General features: G+C 36.9%; 1 protein-coding gene and 1 non-coding gene across 5 annotated transcripts in view; one reads left to right on the top strand and one right to left on the bottom strand.

Annotated features, from left to right (window-relative positions):
* The window catches only part of PTN (pleiotrophin), a 108,666-nt gene that overhangs the window by 39,914 nt on the left and 42,690 nt on the right, over positions 1-26,062 (top strand). The window lies entirely within an intron of this gene.
* LOC123572630 (small nucleolar RNA SNORD81) lies at positions 15,656-15,733 on the bottom strand. Its single transcript, XR_006697184.1, has one exon. It is a non-coding gene; the product is annotated as a small nucleolar RNA SNORD81 (small nucleolar RNA).

Here is a 26,062-nt window from a genome sequence, read left to right as displayed (position 1 = left end):
CAATGAATAAACATGAACATCAAGTGCTTTCTTTTTGAGACCATACAAGTAATAGTTATTGTTTGATGAAGGAACTAAATTGCATACAGCTTACATTGAGAACAGGGAAAGCAGAGCTGAACTGATAGACTTTTGAGTTATTTTGAGCTATTTATGCCACGGTGTCCTACCATTAAATGGCACATCCTATATGTTCCAGTTACCCCCCTACACAAGAAAATGAGACAATTCAAATGTAAATGCCTTAGAATTATAAAAGCAGCAGATAAATATAAGATGGAGTTCACTATTACATTGTTCTTAACAAAATTTCACTACAATAACAGCACTAACAATATTGGACAACTTCTGACATTCCTTATCAAAATATTAACCTGGAAAACATACCAGGAGAGTAGAGAGGAGAGGAGGGCACTGATAGTTTCATAAGACTCCTTGTGATATTTGGTATAAGTTGGCAATAAACCCAATTCTTTTGCATCCATTTCCGAATTCTTTTCTTCATTGCTTTGTCTAATTTATCATTCTGATTTTTTTTCATTGAATTTTGGCTGATTGCTAAAATCTGATTGTTGCTTATTTTTATTTTAAAAGCAACCACATTCTTCCTTTTACCAATAGTTAAATATTATGTTACCATACTGACAAGGTTCATGCAATTTGGCCACTAGAACTTAGAGGACATGGTACGTTGCCTCTGGTTTTTTTCTTACTAGCTGTGTCGAAATCTTGATGGCATTTAGCTGCTCTGAGGATTAGGTTTCATGTGTGGAAGATGGGGATAATACAAGCTGTCCTGTGTGCTTCACAAAATGGTTGGGATCAAATATGATAATAAGCACAACTTCTTTTTAAGCCATAAATTAGTATATAAATAAAGTGACTTATTAGGGTTTACTTTCTTTCTTTACTTAACTGATTTCTTTTAAATCTCCAGATAATTTTTACTTTATACAGAAATAACTGTTAACGCTATTGATTTCTTGAAAAGAATGCTTTTAAGATTTAATGTTGAAAAAACAATAACAAAAATAGTCAGTTACTAGAAGTCTTAAGGAACATATACTAACATTTTAATTACTATCCTGAATTTTTGACACACAAGAGTAAAGAGATTCACTGTTACCTCTACCTAGCTAGATCTTACTCTTCAAATGCCAAGATACATTTTAAAATTTTTACATTAATTAAAAAGCGAACAAAACAGGATAAAACATGCTTTCACTACTGAGTTCAAAGAACAAGCAAACTGTTAGCATGTTTGATTTTTTTGTTTGTTTGTTTTAATCTAAGTTCCCAGAGTCCTGCTCATTCTGTGTCTATAAAGGAGCTCATTGGTACTTTCCATGGGAATCCAACATTTAAGCTTCTGTTCTGCATGGTGTTCTGCACTGGTTAGGCTTGCTATACATTTTTTTGACTTAATATATACAATTTCTAAGCTTGTCTTGGCATCCAAGGCAAAGTGATGGACTCTTTGAGTTGTTACTACACTATCTGAATTGACCAATATCATTCATTATTCCTGTCTCTTAAAACATCTAGTCCAATCTTTACATGAACTGGTTCACCTGTCATAGTTGTTCACGATGACAGCTCTCACTGCTGTCTCCTTCCTGATGGATTTGTGAGCATTTACGGTAAAGATGCTATGAGCAGCCTACCCTGTCTGCCATCTCCGGTGGTCTTTACACTGCCCTTGGGTTGCTCATGGCCACTTAGGGCCATCTCTTTCCTGCATTCTCCCCATACCAATCTTTCCCTATAGTCCTGCTTTAGTTTCTCATGCAGCTCTATTCCCCACATTGCCTATTTTATTTTTCACTCTGACACATATTGCAAATTGTTTAGGAGACTCTAGTCATGTAAGGATGTTGTTAGCAGAAGCTACGTTTTACTAAATACTGTACTATACCCTTTATACATTTTATCCCTGGAACCTAGGCCTGACTTCTTTGTAATTACCCAAACTATCCTTTAAGAGGCTGTTTGGACAGCATTAAGAATGGGGAATGAATGAGAATTCAGCTTAAGGTATAGGTGGAAGGATGAAAACATAAAGGAGCTGATCCCCAATAAGATGGCAAGAGTAAGTTAAATGAACTTTGTGCGATGTTCAGAATGAGATTTTGAAAACGGAAACTTCAGCTGATTGCAAGGTAATACTCAGAAATTGGAGTTAATGATTCTTCGGACTGAAGCAGGGTGGAGGCAGGGGAAAATCAAAGCTCTGTGAAGAGAATTTGAGACACAGAGAAGATATGCCTTTGTGTTGTTACTAGGGAAGTGTGTTCTTCAAACCCCCATATTGTTTGGGAGGCCCACTGTGCCGAGTAGGTCTGCCAGTTCCAAGCACCTCTTTGTCTCTGCTATCAAACTCGCTAATATCTGCTCATATCTTCCAGGTTTGGCAGGCTTTACTGTCTCTGAAAAACTCCCTAACTCACCCCTGCCTCCCAAGGAAGAGTTAGGTTCTTGCTCCTGTCTCTTTCCACAATGCCCCAATATCCTCTCTGTTACTGTCAGCTTGTTTGTCAGTTTCTTCTACCAGGCTGTGATCTTTGAGGGCAGGTACTGCCCTGTGTTTTGCCCTGTCTCTGGTCCCTAGCACCTGGGCTGACACCTACAAAACACTTCATAAATATCCATAAGAATGAATGTATGAAGAACTAAGAGAAAATCAAGTTCATTTGAAATACCTGATGAATTTTTATGCTTCTCATATTATGCTGCTAGAATCAGCCACCTGTGCCTTAGGCCCTAAGGCCACTCTGATGGTCACAAAATTCTGAGTCAAATGGGGTAAAAGATACAAAAATGTTCAAATTGTGAATTTTAATGTAATACCAATGTTCTATCCATCTACCTGTTCATCTACTTGTCATCTATCTACCCATTAAGAAAGAGAGATTAGTGTTGCAAAGAGAGAAGTGACATTGCTCTCATGGAGGGCAGCCACTTCATCTTGGGCTTTTCTTCCTCATGTGCTTAGCCCAAAGACTTAGGATGAAAGGCCATGGGTTGTCCATGAAAGAATTTTAAATCTAGACCCAAAGAAGGAGACTTTTGAGTATTTGGCATGTATGATGATTTGGGTCTTCCCTGGCCTTTTAAGTGAGTGATGCCGCTTACTTGGAGGCTACCATGATTCTAGGGTCAGGACAGGGTCTCTGGCAAAAGAGTCAGATCTGAATTTTTCAGGGTTGATTCTTAAGCACAGTAACAAAAACTGGACGTGTACAATCAGAAGAGACAAAGATGTTTGTCTCTTTCACAAGAGTAGGCACAGGGGCGAGGAGTCAGGGAACAGTCTCTCTTGAAGGTTAAAGCTTGTACATTTGATGGAAGTGTGTCTTTCATACCAGAGCATGGTTTTTTGTGATATCAGCACTTTCTGTCTCCTCTTTGGAAATAACTGCCCCTCATATTTGGTGGGGTCGTCAGGAAGGCTTCTTTTTATTCTGCGCTGTGCCATTAAATGTTCTCAAAGGAGCGTACCATGGGGACCCTATGGTGAGGAGTGCAGCACTGCCTACTTCAAGCCCTAGCTCTGTTCCTTATGAACCTGGTCTAATGACTGGATCTTTCTAAAACTCAGTTTCCCCATTTGTAAAATGGGGACTAACAGTCATCCCCTAATGGAGCTATGGTAAACTTAGCTGAGATACAAGCATATAAAAACATTTAGTGTTATGCCTAGAGCCAAAGAGAATAACCACCACCATCAATAACAACAAAATGCAGTTAATGTTAGCTATGATAGTTGAGAGCTTTGTTGTAGTTAGACGACATTCATTTTAGGCACCAGATGCCTAAAGGACGTGACCTCGGGAGCTAGCAAAGGTTGGAGGTAGGGCTAGTCATATTAGCGATGAACAGTATTCTGGCTGTGAATACGATGTGCCCATGGAGACATAGCATGGGTCCATAGAGGAAGTATGTAGGAATGCTCAGTGCAATTTTTCATTAAACCCCACGGGTAATGAATGTTTTCTTTGTTATCGGTACTTAATAAAACACTCTTTAGAGTGTTCAATTGCTTCAATTACTCCAAAGCTCATCAAGTCTTACCTGGAACTGATTCTCACAATGAGTCTAACCCCAGCTTGGTGCTATTAACCAGGCCAAAAGCCATGTAATTTCTCCGAATCCCTGACTGTATTATAGATCTTGCTCCATTTCTTTGCTTGCAAGCTGAATTTTGGAAAAGAAACCAAAACAGAGTTACTTTTTTTGAAATTCCTGGCAGGAAACCCTAACCCCTGCAGAGAGGTGGTGCCAAGAGCAAAGGGAGTTGACAGAGTTGGATGCTTCCTGCTATTTTGGGCAGGAAGGCAGGAAATAGTCCTGCTTTACAATAATTATAGGCAACAGAGCTAGGAATAAAGTAGAGCCTCTATGGAAACAATCTGTCCTCAATACGGTGTGCTGAGCCACCAAGACTGTGCACAGAATTTTGACCAGATCTCGCTGTGTCTCAGTGACCAGCCACCCAGTGCCCATGCATTTTTTAACATGAATTATAAGAGGTCTATAACACTTCAGTTATTTTTATGTTAAAACCTGTGGAAGGATTAGAAAATTTGAAAAAAATCATAAATTTCCACATTAGAGAAGCTACTATATTAAATAGCTTGGAGTCATTTTTCTGTTTTTTATATCTATCTATCTATCTATCTATCTATCTATCTATCTATCTATCTATCATCTATCTATCTATCTATCTATCTATATTTTTTTTCAAGATGGAGTCTCACTCTGTTGCCCAGGCTGGAGTGCAGTGGCACTATCTCTGTTCACTGCAAGCTCCGCCTCCCAGGTTCACACCATTCTCCTGCCTCAGCCTCCCGAGTAGCTGGGACTACAGGCGCCCGCCACAAAGCCCAGCTAATTTTTCGTATTTTTAGTAGAGACAGGGTTTCACCATGTTAGCCAGGATGGTCTCGATCTCCTGACCTCGTGATCTGCCCGCCTTAGCCTCCCAAAGTGCTGGGATTACAGGCGTGAGCCACCGCGCCTGGCCTCTGTTTAATATTTAATCAGAAACTCAGTAAACTTTTGGACAGTTTCAGGTCAATATTTGGCTAAGTTAAAAGAAAAAGAAAATCTAAAGCATATTTACTGAACTAATGAATACAGAGTTGAGGATTAGTTCAATCAAAATTTAATCAAAATTTGGATTAACACAAACCTCAGGACTGTCAAAAATTCAAGATTAGAAACAATGATATTTTTATACTTAAGAATCCTTACAGGCTCTTAAAGTTGCATGTGGATCTATGTTTTATCAATTCTTGCTCCTTAATCCTTGACCCAGGTACTTTATGTTGGAACTCAGTAGGAAAGCTTCTGGTCCCTGTTCTTGCAGAGTGAGCTATTTCTGACACGTGAACAATTAGAGATAGACGTGGAGCAAGCTCGTGACAGGGTTTGTGGGTGCAGACAGTAAACAACGCCTGTAAACATTCCCCATTCCTGCCCACCATGGGAAAGCTTCTAGCCCCTTAGATATCCTCTTGATCTAAATATCAGCTCTTCTGGATATCTTCTATTTGCACCTCCAGCTCTACTCTCCTACCACCTTTTTTCTGCTCTATCAGGAGGCTGACCTTCATGGAAAAAATCAATAGATTCATTTGCCATCTGGCTTCTGCTTTGCCTTGGCCAATGGAGGAACTGTTGGGAATTCAATGTGTTGGATAAGAATGCGCCTGGGCTATTTATTTCTCTCCCTCACTGCCTGCTTTTTTGTTGTTGTTGTGTGTATTTAGAGGTTGTTCCTCAGGCTGCTTTCTCCTTCTCTCTGTAGATTCTGACAATGACCCCTTCTAGTTTCCACCTCAGATCTAAAGGTGGTAAATCTTTTTTTTTGTTGCTCATCTAAGTATGTTCCAACAGTCTCTCCTTGGTGTTCCTTAACTCAGCTCATGCAATTTTAAATAATGCATTCATGAAATTAGCCTCAATGCATCCACTTGAGTATGCCATCTGCCTCTTGCTGGGACTCTTCTTCCAGTGCTGCTATGTAAAACTTCTATTCTATTTAGACAGGTTTACTCACAGTGTCTTAGATATCCATGGTGGCTTCCCCACCTCCACATATGTAATGGCCTATGCCCCTTTATCCCACAGACTATACCCAAACCAAATTTAACTATGCTTATGTGAGCAAAATGATGGTACAGATTTTTTGGAAAAAAATGATCATGTACAATTTTATAACATGTCTGATTTTTAAAAGTATTTTCGTCAACATTATTTTGTCTGTCCATATCTTATGCAAGCTTCTTTGGGCAAAGTCTGTTTCTTTCCATTTTATGAATTTCTCTGTGGCATCAAGCTCTTTGCCATGCACACTGGAAAATGTATTTGCTGATTTAAATTAGCTCTGATTTGGAATACTTTTTGAATCTTTTGTGCATTCAAGTAAGCATAAAATAGCTCAACTTTCCACACTATAACAAACTTCCCAGACAACTACAAGCATAACCTACATCTATATAGGACTTCTTAGGCCATCCAATCTGCTTCAATTTGGGGGGTTTGGTAGAGAGCCAGGAATGTTAGGATCAGCTCCGATCCTCAGAAAAATAATGGAGCCTCTGTGTTTCACTAGTGTGCAATTATGGCCTAAGTGGTGTGGTGCCTGGTATTGCTAAGCCAGAAATTGTACAGAGTCCCCTCTGTTTCAATAAGCTTCAACTTATGCAGTGTGAAATCAGAGTTCTACTCTCCACCCCCTGCCACCACAGAAATCCCCAAACAATTGGCCGCAATATAAATAGGGTGAGGGTTTTATTTTTAATCACTAGTTTTTTAATAGAACCTAGAAGAGAATACTCATTGGAAAGGCAGATAATATCAAAGTGATCTCCTGGCATCTGGCAATTGGTAGAGATGTGAGCTCCAAAACCAAGTTGTCTCTACTCTTTCTCCTGTCTTCACTCTAGTTCCCCATTCCCTTAACTCTCTTCTTCCTTTGTCAACCTTTCTATTTATACATTAGTATTTTAACATGTCTACTTGAATTTTTCTTGGTTTTGGAATTTCCCCAGGAGTATGGTATTTTAATCTTTTACCTCTCACAGTTTTTCTTGATTGCTTACTGAAATATTTATTATCATGATTATTACAAATGATGATAATGGCAATATGGTTTACAGCTTATCAGATAATTTCACAGACGTTTATCTCACTTGCTATAATTCTATCTGAAATGGAGAGGACAGATTCTTTTAATACTTATACTTAAAGAGAGGGAGATTCAGCAAGATCTGATGATTTGCTTTGGAATTTTCATTAAGTAAGTGAGAAAGAACTCTGAGATCAGAGGAATGAGATTTCCAATTAAACTCTACTGCCTCTCCGTGGCATCATGCTACCTGGGCTTTTGAATCTTGTTCACTAATCACTCAAGGTACTAGTGACCCTTCAAGTGACCTTTCTTTTCTGCTTCTTTTCAAGCAGAAGAGGTGGGAGCAGGGGCTGAGGCAGCTGACAGTTCTCTAGCTAGGTTCAAGTTTCTTCATCAGTTTGCTCCACAGCTTTCTGCAGGGCAGAGCTCCATTTAACACTGGTGAAGTGGAAAAAATTAGTATATGAAGTACTGGCCAATACAAATATAATGTGAGCCACAGGCATAATGTTAATTTTTTATAACCACGTAAAAAAGGAAAAATAAACAGATGAAGTTAATTCTAATAACATATTTTATTTAATCCAATATATACAAATATTATTTTACTGTCTAAATTAATACAAACTTGTGAATGATATAGTTTATATTCATTTTTTTATACTGCTTTTGAAATTCAGTGTGTATTTTACACTTACACCATGTCTCCATTCGGACTAGCCACGTTTTAAGTATTCACGAGTCACATGAGACTAATGCCTATTTGATTTAAAAATGAGGCTCTAGAACAGAAGAGAAATTGCATCTTGGCCAGGCAGCAATTGGTAAGGTGCTCCTAGGTCACATCCCAGTCCTCGATATTTCAGTAGAGCTACGATGGTGTCTGCTTTGAGAATATCAGGCAGATAATCAAAATATTCATATGAAAGTCCAAGCAATAAAAAAGAACATTTTGAATAATATCTACTATACTTTAAGCTCCACAAAAGTCAGGACTGAGCCTGTGTTACTCATTGTTCTATGTGTAATGACTGATTGAATGAATAAGTATATTTGAGATATTTTCACATTCTTTTTTTGTTCACAGAGTCTCTAAAATCTGATGTATATTTCACACTTATAGTACATTTCCAGTCTGACTACTTACATTTCGTGGGATTAATAGCCACAAGTGGCTAGTGACTACTGTGTTAGACAGGAGAGATCTAGATTGTTGGGATACAAGACTGACTCTGTCATCAACATCAATCACCAGATGGGTGACCCAGGGCAAGTTATTTTATTTCTCTTTTCTTGTTTGCCAAATTCTCTGAAGGCATGAGTTCCAACTTAAAGTTCTGTGAGTCACTTTATATAAAAAAAAGTAAAACAAAACAAAACAGCAGTGATATCTGATGCCCATACCTAATCCCAGACCCACTTAAAACAGCCATCTTTATTACTATTTCAAATAATTTGGCTAATGGAAATGGTATACATCTTTATTTGCCTTCCACATATTCCTCCAAATGTACAAATACACATGCCACAAGAATACATAGCTAGAAGCACTGAGAGGAGCTCAAGACACGACATAACTGGGCTTTTCAGTAACTGCAACTTGGCCTGTTTTCTGGTAGCTGAGGTGGATGGCAGAGAAACTTGCTAACAAGCCAGACTCTCTTGGTAGGGCATGAGATGGCCTGGTAGGGAGTGGGTGATTCTAATTTGGCTTCTGACTAGATACTTGACTGCCAAGCAAAGCAGACAGAGTCTAAATTTAAAAAGGAAACTTAAATGTCAGGACCAAGGCTATTGTCCATCGTGATACAAATTGTGCTCTGCACAAGGCTGCCCAAGCCAGAGAGAGAGTTGGGAGATCTTCTCTGTATGATACCCAGTGTACTCCTCCGCGGGCTTGTGTTCACCTGGAGGAAGAGGTGCCTTCTGAAATTTTGTTCAAGGGCACTTCATGGGCCATCACCAGCCCTACTAAGGACCTAAGCAGACTGTATTCAACATCTGAGCTATGGCTAGAAGGAAGAACTCCCCGTCCAGCTAAGCCACAAAAAATACAACAATAATAAAAAGAAATCAGTTTGCAACTAAGGTCTAAAATATGGACGCTTTTATATATCTAAATTTTTGCCTGAATGAGTATTATTCCTTTCTAGGAAGTAAAATAAAAGGGGGAAACGATGGTGAAACTCTGCAAATACATGTATAAGAACAAACTGAAGATATAATTGTAATTCTCCATTAACATTTTTTGCTTGCGTGATATATCAAAACTTTTTTTCCTTCAATTTTAAATCATTCTGTTTAAAAAGGGAGGTCATAGCACAGAGAGTCTTTAGGGCAGTGGAACGTCTCTGTATGATGCTATAATGGTGGATACATTCTACATTTGTCCAAATCCATAGAATGTACGACACCAAGAATGAACCCTCATGTAAATGCAGACTTTGGGTGATGATGTGTCAAGGAAAGTTCATTAATTATAACATATGTACCACTCTGGTGGGAGATGCTGATCATGGGGGAGGTTACGCATGTGCGGGGGCAGGGAGTATACAGGAAATCTCTATTTCCCACTCTGTTTTGCAGTGAACCTAAAACTGTGCTAGAAATAAAGTCTATTTTTAAAAAACGTAAAGTCAGGACATGAGTTTGCCATCTTTATGATGCTGAGTATGGTAGAATCATCCACAGCTTCACATTCGAAGATAAAATATTTCTGTCATCCTCAGCACCCTGCACAAGTAACTCCACTCTAATTACTAGCATTTCAAGTATGCTAGCCCAGAAACTTTATCAATCATATGAGGAATAACTTCTAAAGGTATTTAGGAGTGTTCGCTTTTTAAATTCATCCTCAGTATAGTTATACTGCCTGGGAGGTGGAAGGATGGCTGCCCCCTCTGCACACACACTAGCTTCAATCACCTGTGTCTCATCCCATCAGTCAGGAAGTAGGAGCGAGTCAGGAAGTAGGAGCTAGTTCCACTCCATCTGTTTATGGATTCTACCTTTTCTCTTTCGTCTCTCACCTTTACCATTGAGCAGTTTTAGGTCTAAGCCAATTCAGCTGTTCAGCTCCATCACAAGACCCAGTTTATGTTAACCCATTTAGAAGACCAGGAGTGGTTCGAGGAGAGGAAAGCCTTATGGCTTGTTACATTTTGAGAAGAATGCAAAATGGTAAGTGTCATGAGATGGCAACTATGTAAAAAAGAATGAATATGCATGTGGGTAAAGGATAGAAGGTAATTAGAAATTAAAACAATTTTGGTAGGGTGTTAAGAATAAAGATTCAGTTATTTTCTTTTTCAAGTTTTTAAAATATTGTGTTATTCCACATTTTGATTACTTTTTTTCCTTTTGGAAAATGACCCCACCAACATGCCAAAACTCACCCACCCACTTGACTCTAAATGGAATACAGTCAGCCCTCCCTGACTGTGGGTTCCACATGTGTGGATTCAGCCAACCCTGAATTGAAAATATTCAGGAGAGAAAAATAGATGGTTGCATCTGTACCGAACATGTACAGACTTTTGTTCTTGTCATTATTCCCTAAACAATACAGTATAGCAGCCATTTACATAGGATTCACATTGTTTTAGGCATTTGTATTAGTCTGTTCTCATGCTGCTAATAAAGACTTACCTGATACTGGGTAATTTATAAAGGAAAGAGGTTTAATGGACTCACAGTTCCACATGGCTGGGGAGGCCTCAAAATTATGGCAGAAGATGAAAGAAGAGCAAAGGGACACCTTACATGATGGCAGGCAAGAGGGCATATGCAGGGGAACTCTCCTTTTCAAACTATCAGATCTTGTGAGACTTATTCACTACCATGAGAACAGCACAGGAAAAACCCGCCCCCATGATTCACTTACCTCCCACCAGGTCCCTCCCATGACATGGAAATTACTGCAATTCAAGGTGAGATTTGTGTGGGGACACAGAGCCAAATCACATCAGTATTATAAATAATCTAGAAATGATTAAAGTATGCAGACGACGTGTGTAGGTTATATGCAAATACTATACTGGTTTATATCAGGGACTTGAACATTCACAGATTTTGGTTTCCACAGGGGTCCTGGAACCAATCCCCCACCAATAACAAGGGATGGCCATGTTTTACATGAGTAGCAATGAACATAAAGTAATAAAGTAGCAAAATTCATGTGCACTTTTGTTGGTTCAGAGCAGGCAAAGACTGATGGTTTCTCACACTTTATCAGAATCCTAGTTTTATTCTGCAGACACAAGGGAACACAGAGACTAAATGCCATTGGGTTACTAGAGGGGGATGCCAAAGAATCTAATTCCAATAAGGGTGAGTGGTTGAAACCCTGGCCAAGTTACATCTACTTCTCAAGTGTGTCGAAAGAACCCGCAGTCATTCTAATTGCACTGCCTCTGGCTAGAAATTTATGTTTCAACAATTCAGATGGGACACTCAATTCAGAGTATGGCATTTTCATAGTATATGAAGGAGAAGTAAAGTAAGACAATTTCCCTCAACTTACTTCAGTAGGAACTTTGAAAAAATGGAGTCAGCACTTATGTCAGAGGACATAAATGTTCCCTCAGGCTCACTCGGGTACTCTGAGTGTCTGACTAGATCTGGGATGCCGTTGGGGATGTCAACTGGCACTTGATACTCAAGTCAAAACTGGTGGTCAAGGACAATGAGAGACCTGTAGGCAGTGGTCACTAAAGCTGTAGATGCCCAGCCTGTGAGTTACAGGTGCCCAGCTGCCTTCATGTGAGCAAATAGTGATTTGATGAAGATGTGAGCCTTGCTCTACATTTAATTTTCAACTTTCATAAAGACTGTTGGATATTTAATAATAATCATGTTGCTTTGATACAACTAGACTGAGGCACAGTTTCAGTCAAATTATTTTGTGAAATGAAAATGACTGTAGTGCCATTTTTCTGAAAATAAACATATACTATAAAATATAGTATTTATAAAATGTAGAAATTTTTGAAAAGTAATTTTTAAATGCCCCACATTCCACAGATAATTTCTTTCAAAAAATGCTCGTATTGCATATGTGTGTGTGTGAATGTGTGTGTATACCTATGTACTTTTTTTAAACAAAATGGGTTTGTAGTATACAGACAGAATCAACAACTTCTCATGGGAATAAATATATATCACAATTTTTGTGCATAACTATAAGTCACATTTTATAGATGTATTTAATGAATCCCATTTTGGTTATTGACAATTTTTCGCCATTCAACTTCAACCATTTTGAAACCATAGTTCAAACTTTTATAAAACCAGTTTGAATATTGCTTAAAAAATACCTTTAAAATGTTCCACATTGTGTGATGAAGAGAAATGTTTGATGTGGGGGAAAAACACTTATTTCAAGTAAAAATATGTTATTTTTTATTTTTCTTTTAATTGGAAGAGAATAGGAAAGGGGAACATAATGCTATGTTTTGCTGAAACATTTTAAGTCAGCCCTGAAAATGAAATGTGGTTTTGAGGGAAGTCAAAAGTCCTTGAATGTCATCTTCTGGCCACCCCAGCTCACCTCCAAATTCTTCAAGTTGGTTTTGAGTCAGTCGCTTGTCCTATGTATTTATTTCTTGCACTATAAGAAGAGATAATAATTTGTCTACTCTACTTGGTTATAATAAGGTCCAGGTGATATAATAAATGTGGTAATACATTGTACGCTCTAAAGCATTACTTACATATTATTAATATAACCATTATTTATTTATAATTCCATATGATCAGATAACTGGAGGAATCTGATGAACCTACTACTATTGATATTTTCTTGCAAATGTGTTTGTAGGAAATGGATTATATTTTTTTACAGATAAAGCAAGCTCATTTTCAAGTTAACCAGAAGTACCCATTAAAATCTCAATCACAGGTTAACCCTTGTTTCCTATTTAGAACACCATTTGTTTTTATTGCCATATGATATGGTTTGGCTGTGTCCCCACCCAAATCTCATCTTGAATTCCCACATGTTGTGGGAGGGACGTGGTGGGAAGTAATTGAATCACGGGGGCAGGTCTTTCCCATGGTGTTCTCATGATAGTGAATAAGCCTCACGAGATCTGGCAGTTTTAAAAGGGGGAGTTTCTCTGCAGAAGCTCTCTCTTTTTGGCGGCTGCCATCCATATAAGATGTGACTTGCTCCTCCTTGCCTTCCACCATGATGGTGAGGCTTCCCCAGCCATGCGGAACTATAAGTCCAATTAAACTTCTTTGTTTTGTAAATTGCTTGGTCTACAGTATGTCTTTATCAACAGCATGAAAATGGACGAATACACCATATAACAAATTACTATAAATGTAATGACTTAAAACAATTCCTATTGATTAACTCACAGTTACGTAAATCAGAAGTTCAGGTATGATGTGATTGAGTTCTCTGCTCAGGGTCTTGAAACTGAAATCAAGATGGTGGTTGAACTGTGCTTCTTTCTGGAAATTTTGGGGAAGAGCAAACTTACAAGCTGATTCAGATCATCAACCATATTTAGTCTGTTGCATTTGCAGGAATGAGGTCCCTCTTTCCTTGCTGTCAGCTGTGGGCCACTTAGCTCATAGAGACCATCCTGGCCATATGATCCCTCCATCTCAAAGCCAGCAGAATTTCCTTGGGCCAGCTCCCTCTCACACTTGAAATTTCTGACTTTCTCTGTCTCTGACGACAAGACCCAGACTTAATGGCCTTATGTAATTAGGTCAGGGCCACCTAGATAATATCCCTATTTTAAGGTTCACTGATTTGGAACCTTAGTGTCATCTGTGAAATCCCTTTACAGCAACACTTGGATTCATGGCTGCTTGATCAATAAGAGAAGTCGTGTGTTCTTAGGAGTATCTTTGAATTCTGCCTAACACATACCTGAAATCCAAAGCTGTCTTCCAATGATTCACAGGACTGCTCTTTCCCTTTGATAAAAAAAGAAACCCTCCAGTGTAAAAGTCATTTGAAAGATAAAGTGCTAGGGTGCTTCGAGATCACATTTCAATACCAAGGCTCTAATTTCATGACAATAGCTATGTTCCTTTCTTTCATTGATCCTAAGAGAATATGTTTAGAAGTCAAACACACCAAGTTCGAATCTTGCTTTTACCACTTCTCCTGAGTTGAGTGACATGCTGAACCTGTTTGATTCTCTTTGCCATCTGTAAATGGTAATAATTCTACCTACTTTGCAAGGTGATTGTGACTATTAAAGAAGAATATGTGTGTATATAAACACATCTTACTATAGTACCGGCATGTAAGTGCAAAATAAATAGTAATCTTAACATTGTTTCAGTGGGGAGGTTTATATTATTATCCAGTGTGGAGGCTTTCATTATTGTCTGATTTGAAGTATTTTCTTCTCTTGGCATTTTAAAATTAAGTCCACCATCCAGCAGAAGGTATGATTCTGCCCTTTTTGTACTTTTACTGAAAGTCTTTTCCCATAATAATATCATTATTAATGAATACATTATGTATAACTTCAGTTTTCTTGAGGAATAATAGGTCTAAAGTTTTCAAACTTCAAATAAAAGGTTTCTTCCCCCTAAATAAATGTTTATTTCCATCTCTACACTTGATCTTAGCCAAAAGGCTGAGAAGCAATTTTTTTCTTTCCATCTTTATGCAAATATTTATTCTTTGATTTTAAGGTCCCAATGCTAAATTTAAAAAACACATTTAGCTTTAGATAAAATTCAGTAAATACATCTGATGATAAAAATCTGTGCTGTTTTCATTGGAGGCCCTTGGAATGTGGTCAAATATCCTTTAAAGCATAAACAATAATTACAAATTGCATTTAACATATTAGAAAACTGGGTGGGCAAGGTGTGTTTCATGTCTGCTGATAACCAAGGGACAAAATTAAGATGAAGACCAGGCAGAGCTCCTGAGTTACTCCCATTATTTTAGCAAATGTTGGGCCAAGAAAATGAGGCAGTATAACCAATTCATAACTTTGTTGCATCACAAAATTTTTGAAAGCCAATATATCCAAACAATTAACTCATCTGGGCAAATTATTTGGGGCAACAGCTTGTTTATTAAGCAATTCATTTATTAAGACTCACTTTAAGACCTTCACCTCACTGAACTATTATAATATGAACTTCGCTGAATCCTAATCAATTCCCTGCTTTGAAAGATTCAATTTATACCACTTGAGACCTGACCCCAAAGCCCTGGAAATATCTTCTTTTACTTATTCCTTCTGAGACACTAAGATGTAGTCAAGGTTATCCTCTTTGCTGCTGCTGTAGGTTTAATAAAATTAGCTTTGCTTAGTCAATAGATGTTTTTGGTTGGTTTTCTAGGGGAACTCAACTGTTGAAAGTAATTATCATATATATCTTTTATAGTCTGGAAAAAACATTATTAAAGAAGATAAGTCATCTAATAGCACCCCCCCACACACACACACACACCCTGGCTTCAGAATGAACTGTACTATAGACATTTTGGAGCACATACAATGGAAGCCCTTTTTTTTCTTTATTCTTTCTTGACACAATATCAGATCTTTTTATTGTCATCAAGTAATCAGTGAGAGAGTTCAAACTGAGGTGAGATCATCATGTATTTTTAAGACTTTTAATTATATGGAATATTTTGTCATATTGAATATAGGCATTATCACATGTTCATGAAAACCTTCAAGTTTTAGTTTAAGTTCTTTATGAATGAGGGTCATATAGTATATTTTATATGTCCACAGAATCTTGTATATAACAGAACTAAACAACCATTCTGGTTGTTGGATTAGGAGTTTAAGGACCAATTTATGGTCACTCCCCTTTTAAAAATTATCCGAAAAAAATGCATATTTTGTCTTATTTATTTCACATCCTGGGTGACCCTAAGCAGAAAAGAACTCCATGTCATACCAACAATAGCCAACAAGCTTTAAATATACATAGTGATCAGGTTTGGGCCACTTAAATTACTTTTTACAAGTCCTCTGGAAATAGAAGTTATTTGAAAGAAACACTATAAGTGGAGGTGACAGAGAATTGTTCATAAATTGTGCATGTGAAATGCCAAAGGAAGCAGCAGAAACATTTTTACTAACCAAACAGCAAATATCACATCATTTGGGGGAGCAAGCCTCGTTCATTCAATGTGCTGCTTTGTAAACATAGCACAAAGATTTCAATCTGTAAAATGGGATAGGTGATGATAACTTTCATGAAACACAAATGAGAGTTTTTACATAATAAATAGAATAATTAGGACTCAAATCAAGTTAACTTCTTTTCTGGCTTCGGTATTAACTATCTGTGAGGTTGGGAGTAAGTTATGCAATCTATTAAATCTTCAATTTTATAGTCTATTAACTGCAAATTAACAATGCCTGCCATATTTATCTCACAGTGATTTTGCAGAATTGAGCAAGATATTATCATACCATTTAGGGGCTGAACAGTAGTTAAGGCTTATTTAGTCCAACTAAGTATGGAAACACGCTTTGAAGAAGAAAGTTTAGTACCATATATATGGTAACTTCTGATTTTTAACTCATTCTGAAACTATTCTTCCAAATATTTGTGTATATTTCCCAATCGAGGTGCTTATCTCTACATTTGCATCACTCAGCCTGGTACCTGGTATTTATTATGCATTCACACTATAAATTTTTTCAGTCTAAATGAATAATTAAGTAAAAAAGAAATTATTTATCTTCGATGGATAGACTGGCTCACTTTTCTCCTGTTTTACTCTTATATGTGTTAATTTGGTTTACATATTCATAAGTTGGATATGATGTTCTTATTCTACCCCTCTCGGGTATTATGATAATTGAGGTGAAAATAGGAATTGATCATAAGAAGAATCTCTTGCTGGAAGCTGGTAACATAAGTTGCTGTCGAGATTTTCTAAAAGTGTAATGAAACAGTAGGCCAGAGGGAGCAAGGAACCATGAAGAGTGGGCTTTGTTTAGAGAGCTAAGGGTTCATGCCTTTATGTACTAATTTTTTCAACTCACAAACCTTGCAGGTATAGTCTTATAAAAGGTATTGCAACACTTTCCCATATTGCTGATTGCATAATGCCTTACAAATATACCTCAATGACTTTATCTATCTTAATATCAATATTGTGAAGTCTGTGGGTGCTTCTATTAGGGTAAACTGAGTTATTGAGAGTTATTTGACTCTACCCTAAATGACTCTAAACTAGGTGCATATGAGTTTTAAAAATAATTTCCCCATGTTTTCCTTTACTGTTTTTGGATACCAATATACTTGGCTGTAGCATTTATTTTCCTTCCTTCTATTTCCTACAGACTTGAAAACTAGATGACTAAGATTGTAGAACATACATAAAATTCAAAAGATAATGATTGGTATTCTAAGAGTATCAGCCACATGCTATTGTTTCATTGGGTTTGGCTGATCAGTCTTTTAAAATTCATTCACTTATTCACTATTTGCCACGTGCCTAGCCACTTTACTGGAGACAGGGGTAGGAAGATTATATATGACATGTATTTCTAGATACATGAAGTTGCTGGATTTACACTCTAATTAAAAAAAGATGTTACTTTATGGTCTAAAGGAAATACTGTGATCTAGGTTAGCAACTACTTTATTTTTATTTTTGAGATGGAGTCTCACTCTGTTGCCCAGGCTGGAGTGCACTGGTGCCATCTCAGTTCACTGCAACCTCCACCTCCTGGGTTCAAGTGATTCTCCTGCCTCAGCCTCTTGAGTAGCTGGGACTACAGCACACACCACCATGTCTGTCTAAATTTTGTATTTTTAGTAGAGACGGGGTTTCACCATGTTGGTCAGGCTGGTCTCGAGCTCCTGACCTCAAGTGATCCACCCACCTTGGCCTCTCAAAGTGCTGGGATTACAGGCGTGGTCTACTGCGCCTGACCTAGGTTAGCAACTACTTTAAATTCAGTTAAAATTTGCAACTGCAAGGGGTAATAGTCTCTAATCTATTTGAGTGTTAGTTCCTGCTTCATAGGCACGTCAGGTACATTATATTATAATCAGAGTTAATTCTGTGTCCTATTATCTATGTATGAGTTGCTAGGAATTCAACCTCATTTCTCACTGAGAAAAATTAAATGAAATTTAGTGTATAGAATCCAGCTCATTATAAGGAAGAACTTTCTAACAATTTGAGCTTCTCAAAAATGGAACGTACTGATTTGCTCATTAGCTTTGCTTTTTTATGTATACTTACCATCTCTCTCTCTCTCTCTCTCTCCATATATATATATAAAACTTGCAGTCAAGTAATACCTTCAGTGTATCTTATGAACCAATGTGAAACAAGTTACCTTCTAATATTTATTTCAGTTGTTGATTTAAATGTATTCAAATGCAGGATTTTAAGTTATTCTTAGATGTTAATTTATTTCAAGTCAGTATTTACTTCATTGAGAATATAGTTAATATTGATTCTCTCACCAATGTAATTCCACATTTATTCCAATTTTATGTGCCTGCTTGAACTAGAATCCTTTTGATGGTTTTTATTCTAATTATTAAGTCTTTACAGAACAGGTGAAGGAGGGAATCTTCTATCAGTTTCTTGTAGACACCTCTCCAAGTTGACTTCTCCAGAATGTAGTCATCTAACAGTGCATGTACCTCATAATATTGTCTAACTAAGACACCACTATCTCAATGGTATATTTTCAGAGAATTTGTCAAATAATTTCCTGAAACCAAGATACTCTATGGCAATAAAATCAGTATTATTAACCACTTTCTCACAGAACTAAATGAGGTTTATTTGTCAGGACCAAACCATTTTGATCTTTTAGTTACTCTTTGATAAATTTCCATGGTAGTTTTGCCTTTAGGCTAATTATTTCTGAGAAAGAGATAGGTCAGTGAGTGGGAGCATTTGATGCTTCCAAAGAAAGAAAGTTAAAAGAAAAGAAAAGACCTCTCTTTTGACATGGTGATTGTGCAGAACTTCAGAAGACCAGGAAGGGTCTTTCTGAAGGGTCGGGAAGCAATCGATTCTTACATACCATTATAAAATCTCATGCTCATTTTCACATTCATTTATCAACACTGCGTGCATTGAATCATTAGGTAGAAGGAGATGGAGTAGGACTATGTGTATGAGGAAGGAGGACGGTGAAAATGAGGTCCAAATGACCATGTTAGAAGGAAAGAAAAGTGGACTTTTAGAGGACACATTGAGTGATCAGAATCATCGTCCCTGATTTTAGCATTTCTAATTTCTAATAAGTCACATTTCTTTCTTTCTTTTGGCATACTTTTTAGTAGCAAACCTTTCACCATTGCGAAAAGTATGACGAATGCGAAGAATGTAGTAGAGTGGATGAGGATGGGTATCCTTATCAAACTATAAGGCCACTTGAAGTTTTAAACTAACCTCATGTAATGTTCTAGTTTTGGAAGATGTCACTGGGTCTCTAATGAAATAAGTTTGCCAGGCTTCTAACAAGATTTTTCTCTTTCCCAAAGCAACACTCTGAATAATCAATGAAGCCTTTCCTTGATTTCTTTTCTCGTTCTTTTCTTTTTTTTTCACTTCTTCTTTATTTTTTTAGTCAATGAGCTCAGCCCTAAATGAAAGCTGGAGTTGTATGAACTGAATCGGCTGGAAATAGTAGCTGAAAGGCGTGCAAATCAAAGCTGGCAAGTTCAGCTCTTCCGTTCTTGAAGGAGTAGCTAACTTCAATCCAAATGGCTTCCTGGGCAATTGTTTGATTATTCTACGGTTTTGTTCCTGGTATGGAACCAGGCATTAATAACCTATTTTTTTGCCAGTTAAACCAAGAAAATACACATCTCATCTTTACCTTGCAGTGCCTTAGTACCCATGTGGACACTTCCTAGCAGTGTGGGAACTGTGTGGGAAGGGATTTTACATCATTTGTGGAGTGGAGATAGGAGTGGAGGGGGTAGCCTTCAGGCTCTTTGATATTTCCTGCTCCATTCTAGCCTAGCACACGGCCTAAATTACAGACAGTGAAGAAACTAGGAGCTCTGGAAATCAAATAGCCTCATCCTCATTCACTTTGGTACCTATGCTAAGGGCCAGGAATTCTATTTTTGTGGGAGATACATATGTCTCCATACACACACATACACACCCACATTTTCTGGAGTGGAAATTATTTGCAATTTTGCTTTTGGAAATTATTTGCCTCCAACTAATTTACTTTTAGTTCATCACTAAGTATACTGAAAAAATCCTTGCAAAGAGCGAAAATCTAATCTAAAGATGACTTTTAAATATAGCAAACTTTCTGATTGTTAAATATCATACTGTATTAAATTAATGTGATGCTTTGTGATGTAGCCCTTTTTAATCACATTATCAATTCAATTATTGGTATTTTCTTGTTTTAGTTACATCATTTTTTTTTTCTTTGTGTCTCAAATATTTTTGATGGCCTCCAAAAAGCCTAAGGTGCTGGCTGCTCTATTATGGCTGATGGATAAAGTGGACATGATGAGGGAGCAAGTTCCTGACTCTCTGTTCTGCCTCTGTGCTACTGCTTGTACACCTACCTCCTCATTTTCTAGTTCAGAATAATAAATTATCAGTCACCTATGTAAAGTTTGTATATGATTATGCTAAAATATTAAAAACTCTCTGGATATATTTTATATACACATTAGCTAAGACACAGGACCCTAATGTCATGGTATGCCTTTCATTCTGTTGAGGTTTTACATAGCTTACACTTTTGTAAGAATACATAGCTTCTCTACAAACAAAAGTGATAGCTCTCTTCTACCACACAGTTAATGTTATGATAGGCGGAACATTAAATACAGACTTTCTGAATGTTGTAATCACTGATATTTTCTCTTCACATGAGCTTCTGAAAGTTTGAAGCCAAATGCAGGGTGAGTCATTATAAATAGATTTGAGTACATAACAGGTAGTTTGTATTTTGACCTTACTGTTTAATTTTATGATTGAGAGCACAGGTGTAGTTTGGTGTTAAGCAGGCCTGAGTTCAAACCCTGTTTCTAACATTTTGTAATCTTAGGCAAGTTACTTAAATTCTGTAACTCACATTTTCCTCACCTGAAAAATTGAAATGATTACTTTCTAAAGTTATTGTGAAAATAAAAGTTAGATATAAAACTCTTAGCACAGGCAAAGTCTTTAATACATATTGATTATTAAATGTTCCTATTCTTATTTCCCTTGGTCTTTATTTTTTTTTAATTTTAAATTGTTCTACAGTGCATGTATATCTTTAAAAGGTGTCTTAAGCACCTATTTGAAGAATTTGGGCTACAAATAAATTAAATAAGTCAACAAGCAAATAATTACCAAATATTGAATTTTTTTTATCCTTAAAGAAATTGTGGTTTAGAAGAGTTTCTCCAACTTTCATGTGCAGAAATAAGAGTTCACCTGGGGGGTCTTAATCTCATCAAAATGGAAATTCTCGTTCAAAAGTGCTGGAGTAACACTTGAGAGTCTGCATTTCTAACAAGCACCTGGGTGAGGCCCACACTACTGACCCTGCCCTGAAAGTAGCCTTGCACAGGGATTCTGAAGAGAGGTGTGGATATCATCCTCAGAGCTTTATAAAAGACACAGTAGCTGATTTTGTTTCTTAACTCCTTGAATCTTAAATGAAAGCAGTGAGATGGTCTCTTATATCTTACTCTTTTATGAGTAAAAGCTTTATTGCTTTAACCAAAATCTGAAAGAATCACATGGGATTCTATTTCTCAGTTTTTTTTTTCTTTTTTTCTGTCCTTTTGAATGATACCAGCCCCCTTAGTTGGCACTTGGTCCCTTGACTCTTGGACAGTCTTTTCCCTTATATTCTATGAGCTCCTGTAGACTTTCATTAGATCATGTGGCATGTTTATTAGGCTGTTCTAACATAACTTGGCTGAATCACACAGGCTATCCAGTAGCCAAGAAATAGTCTCTAGACCAATGTTGTCTTAAATGAATGACTGTTTCTGAGACAGCTATGTGATCTTTTAGCTTCACAATTTCATTAAAACTCCTCTCATTAAGGTTATTAGTGACTTTTTATTGCTAATCCCTATGGAGAACCTCTCTGAAGAATTTGGCCTTGGTCTTCTTTCTTATTTTTTTGAAAATTTCCTTTTTTTTTTTTTTGAGACAGTCTTGCTCTGTTGCCCAGGCTGGAGCGCAGTGGCATGATCTCGGCTCACTGCAGCCTCTGCCTCCTGGGTTTAACTGATTCTTGGGCCTCAGCCTTCCAAGTAGCTGGGATTACAGGCACGTGCCACCACACCCAGCTTTTTTTTTTTTTTTTTTTTGTATTTTTTGTAGAGACAGGGTTTTGCCATGTTGGCCAGGCTGGTCTTGAGCTCCTGGCCTCAAGTGATCCACCTGCCGCGGCCTCCCAAATTGCTGGGATTTCAGGTGTGAGCCACCACACACAGCCCCAGTTTGCATGGTTTCTGTTTGCTCTCTTTGCTTGTGTCTTCTGGCTGCTACCCCTAATTCCCCTAATTCACTTATATAAGAACTAGAATTCTCGCCTTTTGCTTCCTTCTTCAGTCCTTGCTCTATGTCTTCTTATTCTATGGTGTCCTTGGGCAATATCAAATCCTCCTACTTACTCAAATATATTTTGACAATGCTTTAATTTCTATCTCCAGACTAGAGCTCTCTTCCAGATCCATATCTACCAATTACTTCAACCCAGATGTCCTACTGGCACCTTAAATTAAATATATCCAAACAGATCTTTACTACCTTTCCTTAACTTTACTTGCTTATTTAAGCCATAATTATTCATATTAAAAGTAGAGAGAGTAAAAGAATACAAGCAATTAGATTTTCTAAGAATTAAATCACATTTAACATAAGTCAGATGCTTAGACTATTTTCCTTAGTATAGCTCACAGCATGCATTACTTAGGGAACTGTTTATGAACCCATATTCTATATGTTGACAACTTATCTCTGGATTGAGGATCAGAAATCTGGGAGATATCCTAGATTTCTCCTTTCATCAAATATTCAATTAATTTGATAATCCAATAAGTTTATCTCCTAAAAAAATTAACTTATTTTCTTCTCAGCAACTTTTTTCAAAGTCACAGTTTAAGTTTGTAATGTTTAACCTGTACTATGTCAAGTGGCCCTCTGTCAGACTGCCTGGCTTTAGCCTCATCAACCACCACTCACTCGGCTTATTGCCTGCTGAGTGTTGTTTCAGAAATTCACATCTCATAGTGGCCTTTCTTTGTTCAAAATTCTTCATGGATCCATATTTCTTAAAATATAGCGTCACTAAATTTTTTACATAACCCTTGTATATGACAAGAAAGAAACATAAGCTTAGTCTTTTCTACCTCTATAGTCTATTTCTTATTTCCAATTTTTCTCACGAATGCTCTAGCAATATTTAACTAATTGTTGACTTCTGAAATAGATCACACTTACTCAAATCCACATCTTTTTCTGAAGGTTCTTCCTCTTCTAACTTAATCTGCTAAGTTAGACTAAACTCAAAATTATGCTCCTCTGGAAGCTTTTCTTAAATTCTATGAACATACTTGGGTAATTATTAAATTCCAATTTAAAAGAAAATTTTAATACAGCAGTTTTCTAATTTCAGTGCATCTTAATTTCATCAGGAAACAGTATTGAGTTTGATCAAATATTTTTACTGTAACTGATTAGATGACCATGCAATTTTTCTCCATTATTTCAGTATTGTTTTAAAGTGGTAAAATACATGGACATTCAATTGTTAAATCAACCTTGCATCCTAGAGTAAACATCACTAGTTATGATTTATTAGCTTTAGTTTTGTATTTGTTGGACTTGCTTTAATAACATTTTTAAAAGATTTTATTGTTTATGTTTATTAGGATATTGGTATACAATTTCTTGTAATGTGTTTTCAGGTTTTGGTATCAGGTCAGGTTCATTCATACTGAGTTTTTTCTACTCATGTGAATTTCTCAGTTTGTTTTTAAACTTCAGATTATGATTCTGGATTGGCCTGTTTCTTTATTATTATTATTATTGTTTTGAGATGGAGTCTCACTTTGTCACTTTGCTGGAGTGCAATTATGTGATCTCAACTCACTGCAACCTCTGCCTCCTGGGTTCAAGCAATCAAGCAATTCTCCTGCCTCAGCTTCCCGAGTAGCTGGGATTACAGGTGTGTGCTACCATGCCTGGCTGATTTTTTGTAATTTTAGTAGAGATGGGGTGTCACCATGTTGGCTAGGTTGGTTTCAAGCTCTGACCTCAAGTGATCCACCTGCTTTGGCTTCCCAAAGTGCTGAGATTACAGGTGCAAGCCACCCTGCCCAGCCAAGTTAATCCTTGTATTTTGAAAGTTTGTTGTTTGCAAATCCATTTGATAGTGTTATGTTTTCTGGATCAATATAAACCTTTCTAATTATAAAATAACCTTCTTTATTTCGTTAACTCTATTTTGAAGTCTAAATTGACTAATACTGCTATAGCTACACCATCTTTCTTATGATAACTATTTATGTGAAATAACTTCTTCCATCCTTTCAGATTCAACCTTTTAGAAAATATATATATTTAAAATAGATCTCTTCTAGAAAGCATACAATTGAGTCTTGCTTGTTTATCTAATTTGAAAATCTGGCTTTCTGATTAGTAGTCATTTTTTAAAAAATGAATTTATGCTTAACATTTTAGTTTAGATCATGCAACATGTTGTTGCATCTATCTATCTATCTAGATTTATATTTTTTGGCTGGGAATGGTGGCTTATGCCTGTAATCCAAGCACTTTGGGAGGCTTAGCCAGGAGGATCACTTGAACCCAGGAGTTTGAGACCAGCTTCAGCAGCATAGTGGTACCTTGTCTATATGAAAAATAGAAAAATTAGCCAAGTATGGTGACATGTGCCTGTAGTCCCAGCTACTTGAGAGGCTGAGGTGGGAGGATTGTTTGAACCTGAGAGGTTAAGGCTGCAGTGAGCCATGATCATGCCACTGCACTCCATCCTGGGTGGCAGACTGAGACCTTGTCTCAAAAAAATTGTTTTTCTTGCTTGAGATAACATTATTTGACTATTCTACAATTTATTCATCAGTTTACCTGTTGATAGACATTTTGGTTATTATCATTTTTGGCTATTACAAATAAAGCAAGTTGCTATAAACATTTGTGTATGCCTTAGAGTAGACCTAAATTTTCATTTTTCTTGGGAAAAGCGGCTGGGTTGTATGATAGGTGTATTTTAATATTCTTAAAGGAAAGTCTAAAATGTTTTCAGTACTGGTTGCAATGATTTTATAGTCCTACCAGCAAAGTATGAGAGTTAAAGTTCCACATTTTTGCCGACACTTGGTTTGGTCAGTCTGTAAGTTTTGGTTAGTTGAGTGGGCTACATAGTGGTATCATATTGAAGTTTTCCTAATAGTGCTGGGCATCTTTTCACGTCCTCATTTGCCATCTGAGTATCTTCTTTGATAAAGTGTCCATTTTTTTGCCCATAATTTTTATTAAGTGTTCTTATGACTACTGAGTTGCAAATATTCTTTATATGTTATAGATAAAATTCATCTGACAGATACATATTTTGTAAACATATAGTTATATAATTTATATATGTGTACTCACCTTGAATCCTGTAACATTACTAAACTCAGTTATCAATTCTGGTAGTATTTTTTTAGTGATTCCATTGAATTGTAAATAAAATACTATTTCATTAAGGCTCTGATATTTCTAGGTATCAAATTGAGAAAACTGGTACAGCTTTTCAGACACAATCAAACTTTACTGAGTAAATATTTTCTGTGATTTTTTTTTTCTGTTAAAAGCAATAATTGTGAAGCAAGTTCACTGTGCACTGGTATACATCTGAGAAGAGGACTCTAAACACTTCAGCAATACCATGCACCAGTATCAGTCAACTTGCATGAGTCTGGTGAAACAAAACACTCACACAAGTGAAGCAAAGC

This window comes from Macaca fascicularis, chromosome 3, assembly GCF_037993035.2.
Source record: "Macaca fascicularis isolate 582-1 chromosome 3, T2T-MFA8v1.1".
NCBI classification, from domain to species: Eukaryota; Metazoa; Chordata; class Mammalia; order Primates; family Cercopithecidae; genus Macaca; species Macaca fascicularis.
This window is presented reverse-complemented; position numbering and strand designations above follow the sequence as displayed.